At 29.2% G+C, this 8,388-nt stretch overlaps 1 long non-coding RNA gene across 1 annotated transcript in view; it reads left to right on the forward strand.

The window, feature by feature from the left end:
- The window catches only part of LOC129963795 (uncharacterized), a 51,160-nt gene that overhangs the window by 40,288 nt on the left and 2,484 nt on the right, over nucleotides 1-8,388 (forward strand). The gene's annotated exons all lie outside the window — the stretch shown is intronic.

Below are 8,388 nucleotides of genomic sequence, written 5' to 3' on the forward strand. Positions count from 1 at the left end.
TGTTGGATTGATACCACGTGATTTTTTTTTTTTTTAAATTATTTTCTCACATGATAAATTGAAATTTGCGATAAAAATTTCATTTTTTTTTTTTCCCCTTCTTTAGTTTAGCAGGTCTTCTAGGAGAGAAACTCTTTAAAACTGAAAATAAAAAGGAGTGATTTCTAAGTTGATATAGTAATATTCAAAGAATGTTTTCATTTTTAAAGTAAAAAAAAAAGTTATTATGAAATGTCCTAAATTTCCAACTCAAAATAAATCTAAAAGCATTGAAAATAAATTGAAAATGAAACGCTCATCATAGCGATAAAGAAGATGCTTTAATATTAATTTGCTTCCATCGCAATTCGACGCCCATTTCGAAAAGAAATCTGAAGTCTAAACTTATAATTCTAATTTGAAGCGAGCGAGTATTAGGGTTACATGGTAATTTAATAGATTAAGTGTAAACGAACTTGAAATCGACTCTCTTCTAACTTGAACAAAAGAACAAACATGAATACGGAGGAATTCGACTTTTATTTCCCATTTTAACCAATAAAGGGTTACCGGAATAAGAGAGCGGTTGCAGTCAGCAAACAGAAAGAAAAAAAAAGTTAAATGTACGATTTAAATTAAGTCGCGATCTAAGAGACCAATGTCTCATTTAAAGTGGGTAATGTGAAGCTTCAAAGTAATGTTTATACTCCAAGCGACATCCTTTCATTAGATATTGGTAACCGATTTGATTTGAGACGAAAACCTGCAATGCAGCATTTTACGTTAGGGCAATAAATATATGAACAGTCTTAGAGCGTATGCTCAAATTAATTGCTTTTAATTAGCTATCATATTTTTAAAGCAAATATTTACATTCGGAACTTAATTTCTAAACGTGTAACTATCATCCAAAAACACTTCGTAATAAGAATTCCAAATGAAATTATTTCTTTTTACTTTCTCGTAAACAAAATACATAAAAAGAAAAAAAATTTAAAAATTGAAATCTGCTGTCGCAAATTTCAAGTTCCTGTCAGAACATTATTTTTTCAAGTCACGTGGTATCAGTAAGACAGAAAAACATCATGTTTTCACATGACTCATGTTTCGCAATCACCAAAATTTAAAAAAACGATAGTTTTCAAAGATCAATCAAGTTCTAATTTTTTTTTCTCTCGATAGCAATTTTTTTCAATGGAAAAACCAGTTTAAACCGGTTTTAAACAGTCACGTGACTGTCAGAATATGCATGCATCGATACTTAAGAAATGATTGGGATTTTCTTTCCCCCATCTCACAATCGTTCGAACTCCAAAACTTTATTTCATAGTCAGATTTTTTTTTCAACAATCCGGTTTAAACCGGTTTGGAATGATCACGTGACTATTAGAAATTAACTTTTAAAAAGTGATGATTGTTTCCCCCCAGTTCAAAACTGTGCGAACTCCAATTTTCTTTGCCAGCTAGGAAAACTGAAAACTTTTTAAAAATTATACATGTAACTTTCGACACCTTGACCTCGCTGTTTCGCATTCATTCCTATTTTCTTAGTGCTTTTTCGAGTGATAACTTCTTACCACCCTGCCCTTTATTGGTCAGACAGGAAACATGGTAACATCGGTAACATGGTGAACATTCGCGCCAAGTTGTGACACTTTTGTTGGTGACAAGTCGCCAAATGTATCAACCTTCATTAGCATTTTCTACTAACGCTGAAAGCGAAAAACTGATGTCCCAAAGGCAATAAATGGCTAATTTTCTTCCCGTGTATTTTGAGGCTTCAAAAACCCCAAATCAAAACATCATGTTCTCACATGATAATCTAAGAAGACTGACGACGGGAATTGGATGTTGACAAACATATTGGTGCATCTACTAAGTTTAGATATCCTTGAAAATACATATTTGGAATTATATATGCCTACGTCTGTAAAAATGATAATTAAAAAACGCTTTCTTGTAGACGGACGAAATTTGATAAGTGATCTTCACCCGACATGCATAAATTTCTATTCAATTTTGAACAAAATCCAATTACAGGAAAAATTGCTTGTATGACTTTTGCGTACCAGTCATAAAACAGTCAATCAATAGTCTCTTTTACAATGTGGTTGTGTTACTGATAAGGGTCAGTTCTAGAAGAGGTTATAACAATTTAAACTTTATCTAAAAGTGTCATATTTGGTAAGAGTTAACATGATGTTTGACAAAATTTCGAATACTTAACGATACGTTCATTAATGCAGTTTCATGCGTTTTAATACTATCTAAATAATTTCCACTTTGCCTTTTATGAAAGATGAATTGCTTTTAATGTATTTATTCAAAAATGTATGATAAAAATCATTGAGGAATGATATTTCTTCTCATATAAATAGTGCATCCGCTTCGAAATAATAATCATTTCTTCTAGATTTTAGATATAAATGCATTACTTTATATAAATATATAGTTTTGCATTAAGCGAAAGAGTTTGTGTTTCATTAGTTTTTGCATTATTTCTTCTTGATTCAATAAGTTCGAACATTAAAATATGTTATTTAAATATAGGCACTTAAAAAAATTGTTTCTTAAATTTAAAGTACAATTAAATAAGGTCAGTGGTATTGGAATGATTTCTAAGGAGGGAAAAGTTGCAAAAGCAATTCTTGAAACGCCGTAAGTAGTAAGAAAAGCTTCCAACTACGGATGTTAAGTTTCTATGCTATATCCGTTTTTTAAAAAATCAATTTCCAGAGTAGAACGCCATTACAGATTTTAAACTTTTCTGTTTATCATAGTAGATTTAATTTAAATGCTGTTACATTTTTTTTTAAATCTGTACGCTGATAAAGATAAATTATTTTTACATTAATACATGTAGTATATGTTCTTCAGAAACTTTAATTTTATTAAAGATCGTTCTTATATGTACAATAAGTCATTAAAAATAGTGTTGAATGAAGTTTTGGTAATACACACTTCAACAATATACATCTACACCTTTATTGAAATGTTTACTGATAAGCTATGCGTTTTTTTCCATATTTTAAAATATATAATTATTTCTAATTTAGAAGAATTCATGGCCGTTTCAAACTTCCAGGGGCCCCGAGTTAATGCAAATCACGAAGCCCCTTTTTCCCTCCAAATTTTTTATTGATTTTAATTTAATTTTTATTCAGTAATTTTAAATAGTAAATTTTGAAAACTGAAGTCGCAAGTCCCTTTCTAAAAAGTCCATTTCAATATTGTATAAATAAAAAAAAGTGCACAGTTAAAACGTAAAATTAATTTTAAGCAAAATATGGAAAACAAAGGACAACTTTCTATAACTCTAAACAATATTGTAAATAGAGGGAATATATTTTTTTAAACTTTAAAGCTCCATATTTTTTAGAATTATAAAATAGCATAACGAATAACTTGTAAATGGTAATTAGGAATATTACTAGAATAAAGTTCCAAAATTAATTTAGTCAATACTTGTTTATGACTTGAATAAATTCGACTGCAGGGCCTTCTGTCATTAAATGAAATTATAAAACTAAATACCTTTCTACAACTACTAAATATTATCAAGAGCTGAGGGTATTTTTTGTTGCTTTTTTTAACTAATCACTCTTTGTTAAGATCATTAATCATTGTCATTTAATCAGACTCGTCATATTTAAATACTTCTTCATCCAACTAGAATATTATGTTAGCGTACCTGCATATGCATTTTGCGATTAATATTTATCATAAGTATTCTTTATAAGCTTCTTATGCATTCAAAATTTACATCATCAGGGGAAAAATAAGAGAATACAGCGTTTCAAAATTACTTAAATTTGAAACAATGTCACAAAAGACAAAAGATATCAACTGAGAATATTTTAAAATAATATTCAATACATTGCAATGTTATAAAAATCAAATAAATAGTAAATGCGGGATAAGTTTAAAAAATAGTAAGAAATGCTTTCTTACGTATTATTATTCCATTTTCAGATGTAATGTTCCATTAAAATATCCCGGATTTTATTTTTAATTCATAAAATAAAATAAGTACTGTTTTGGGAACTTAAATAACAAAATACCTGATAACATACGCGCACACACACACAAAGGAGAGGGGGAGGGAATGAAAAAAATTGACTTTTAACACGGAAGCATATACTTTAAGTTACACAGATATCTCCAAATTTTTCATTTAAAATTATTCAAAAATTAAAGTGAGGAATATTCAGGCTTTTATTTAAAAGTTTTAATTAACAAAATAAGATTTTCTTCCGAGAATAAAAGGGAATGTATATATGCGTCTATCTGTCTATTTAAAATATATACCATTGTACGTAGAGATACTAAATTTAACACACCTATATTTGGGAGAAAGAAATATGCAATTCAGTGCATTTAAAAATATTAATACAAAAAATAATGTTATCTCTAACGTAAATTATCTTAATTTTTTTTTAAAAAAAAAATTCATTAATTTTATTGGTTTATCAGTCTTTGCATATTTTTATTCTGTAAAAAGAATACAAGTCTTAGATAGCATGTATATTTTATAGTCAAGATCTTCCGTTTATATTTACGTATGAAAAGATAAAATTTTCATATAAACGAGAATATTAGATTTTTAAATATAAGATAAGATGCATTTTTATAACTATATCATGCTTGTTAAATTTATTTCATGTGTATATGAATTATTTATTTGATTACCAGAAATTCAAAAGCTTTGAACAGATTTAATTTCAAATAGTAGGAAATTTATCAACTGTTAAATTCTCTTATTTACTTGTGTGTTATTAATTAACTGAAATGCACATTTAAATGATCCACTTATCTTAAAAGAATTGGAATCGTTTGTGATGGTAATAGTCAAGTCCAGCTGTAATTTTTTAGAATGTAATTTCTATTTCAGATTTTCTTTTAAAGTTTATTGATTTTCATTTGAGGACTATATTTAGCATACTTTGACTGTGAATGAATAATGCAGAGAATTGATATGATTTGTAAGTTAAAAACTATTTTTTACTGTAAATTTTTAGAAAGTTATCACGGAAAAAAGTCAATATTTCTCTTTATTTCTGATTAATTAAAATTCTAATTAAAAATTCAAAAAATCACTTTCCTACCCTCCAAAGTATATATTTGCCAAATTTGATAGGCAGACGGCCTGGTGTGTACAGAGCTAGCATATACACATAGAGACAGAAGTTTTCCCCTTATGTTTAAGCAATTATGTTAAATTTAGTTAAAATACCAATGCATTTTTTCACCAAATATTTTTGCCAACAGACAACATATATTTTAGCAAAATTAGACTAATCATTCCCTACCCCCCTTTTTTCAAAGTGCTCGTATGATTTATTGGCCTTTTATGACCCGTACGCATCTGTCCCACTACCGAAAAATGTGCCGAGGTCAAGTGACACGGTAACAATAAAACATAAAGAACTAGATGGATAAAATTTCTCACAACGCAATTAAAAAAGTAATTAAAGCGTAGATTCATAATCAAGCGTAGAATCAAATCCAGAAGATTTGTCATTTGTCAGTCTGTACAATCTCAAATACGTAAATGAGATAGCTAAATAACCTCAACAAATTAGTATACGATATAATTACCGAAATTGTAAGTTTTCTTTTCTTTCCTTTAATGGCAAATTTTGGTTTCATTTGGCTTAAGAAAAAGGGCCCAAAATGCATATGAGGATCGTGGTGGCCTGGTGGTAAGGTCTCAGCTTTGAAACCAGAGGGTTTCAGATTCAAGGCTGGATAAAAGCGAAAAAACGTCGTGTAGGAGGATCGGGTGCACATTAAAACCGTCGGGGTTACATGTCCTCCCGCTGGTGTAATGTGAAAGTTTGGAGAGGGGATGCCAGATTAGTTGTCGTCCTCGTCATCTGACCGCGGTTCAAAATCACGAAGTTCGTCTCAAAATAGCCCTAGTGTTGTTTTAAAACGAGATGTTAATGTGACTAAACTAAACCCAATACGCGCATTTGGTTTTTCTATTTTATTACACAAAGTACCGAAGGCTTTTGCATGGGACACTGAAATTAAAAATAATAGCATTCATAACTTAATCGACTTTGTTGTAGGTTCACAATTTTATGCGGGGGGGGGGGATTATTGCGCTTTTATAAGGAACTATGCGAGAATGCTTCAGGGAGACCATTTTAGCTGGTTACTCTATCATGCTCGAAGTATATATATTTAATGACCGAAAGCTCCGATTTCTTGATTTCAATTAATCTCTTCGTATTTAGACGTGTCGAAGCCAGAAAATAAAATGCGCATTTTGGAACTTAGTCCCTCTGACTGAGAACACGATAAGTTAAAGAAGAAATGAGATACACAAATAAAATCTGATTTGTAGTTTCAGCATTTAAAATTGTAGATATTTCACAAATTTTAAGTATTTCCAAAGAAATTCAATCTATCCTCCCATCCCTGTGAAATATATAAGCATGACAGTGGAAAATGCAAATCTCAAAGAATGAATTATCATATGATTTTGACACCAAAAATACTGTACAGTTGTAAAATTTGGACTAAATTTTTCAAAAATTTAAATTGTTGGTCTGTGTCAAAACCAGCGAAAGAAGTTTCCCCAAAACTTTCCCGCATCTGTAAAAAATTTGTCGTGCTGAGAACACCTCACATGGCATTGGCAAACAATAGTTACGAAATATTAACTTTTGACGTGAATTTAGCATTTTTGTAGCATCTATCATGTCATCCTTGGCGAGTTGTTTGGCGATTAATCCCTGGCATGCGGTCGAAAATATACTAAATTCGATTTGTGATTTAGATAGGTTTTTCCCAACCGATTGAAACAAAGATTTGACAAAAATTGCACTTATAGTCACAAATTTGATTATTTCAGTCATTGCGTTTTTGAATTATTGCGTTTATATGTTTCTGCAAATACAGACCGACAGACAATCAACCTTTGATTGGATCTGACTCAAATTATTAGAGGTGTGTACACTATAGATGCTAAATCTGTGTACCGAATCTTATCTATATAGCTCTCTTCATTTTGTAATCATCGTGTTAACTTATATTCGGACAGACGGACTTCCTCTCAATAGAATTTACTCAAAATATTGATATAAATCTGCAGATTTGGTGTTAAGACCATGTACCAAATTTCAAACGTCTAGTTCAACCCGTTTTTCAGTTATCATTATTACAGATGTATGGACATTTTCCAAAAATGTGTTTTTCGAACTCAGGAAAGTCTAAAAACGTGGATATTCCTCAAAATCTCGAGTTCGAATTTTTTAAAGATTATTATACTTTCTCTACATTATGTGTACGAGAAAGTAAAAAGGAATATATATACTAGATTATCCAGAAAACCTGCCATATTAGGGAAGTATAAGAGAAAGTCGAGGAGAGAGCACGCCCACTGATTATTCTTATGAGTTGCCTTTAATACTTATTATTACATCCTCCAAAAATCTCTATCTCTAATAAAAATAAAGGTGAATGTATGTATTGGAGCTCTAAAGGCTAATCTTGATATTATATTTCTTCAATAATATACCTACTAATTTTAATAAAATAAGAATCTAAATACTTAACAATATAACTGACAGAATTAAAATGCCAAAATCGATCTAATGCAAATGTAAAAATATTGATAAAACATATATATAATGTGTTTCCATTAGTGTATGGAAACACATTATATATATATATATATATATATATATATATATATATATATATATATATATATATATATATATATATATGTTAAGGGCTATGATTCGTTTTATATGAATTTCAAGAGACAAAAAAAGGCAACAATATCAAAATAAAACGTCAACTCTAGTTATAAACGTTTATTGAATACTATGTAAACAATATCAATAATGGCACAAAATACAATATAAACAAAACACGTCATTAATAAACAAAATTAATGTTTCAAAACTTGGCAATTGTAAATAATGGATATAGAGAGTTAGTTACATTTCAAACAGAAAACAGATATTTGAAATTGTTCAACTGATTTATATAAACAAAAAAGAAACTGGAACCTGCCATTTAAAGATGGAAATAGTTTATAAAAAAAAAGAAAAATATTAAGAATAAATTTGTAAGTATACTTCTCATATTGATTATTTTCTTAACATGAATAATAGAAATAGTCTTTACAAAATAGTAGCTAGCAAATTCTTATACACAAATTATGCATAAATGGTTATAGTACAATTTTAATCTAATCTGGAAACATAATCAAGATACTATTTTGAAAATAAAAATTTGTATGCTGTCCCAAAGGAAGAGATCAAATAAATAATTTAATGTGGAAAACATGCTGCCTAAGGTCTAAAGCAATAACATACAGCAAATTATGTAATGTCAATTTAGTATACTCTTTGCATACCAATATCAAGCATAAAAACAAATTCACAAAAG

This window comes from Argiope bruennichi, chromosome 3 (genome assembly GCF_947563725.1).
Source record: "Argiope bruennichi chromosome 3, qqArgBrue1.1, whole genome shotgun sequence".
Lineage (NCBI taxonomy): Eukaryota > Metazoa > Arthropoda > Arachnida > Araneae > Araneidae > Argiope > Argiope bruennichi.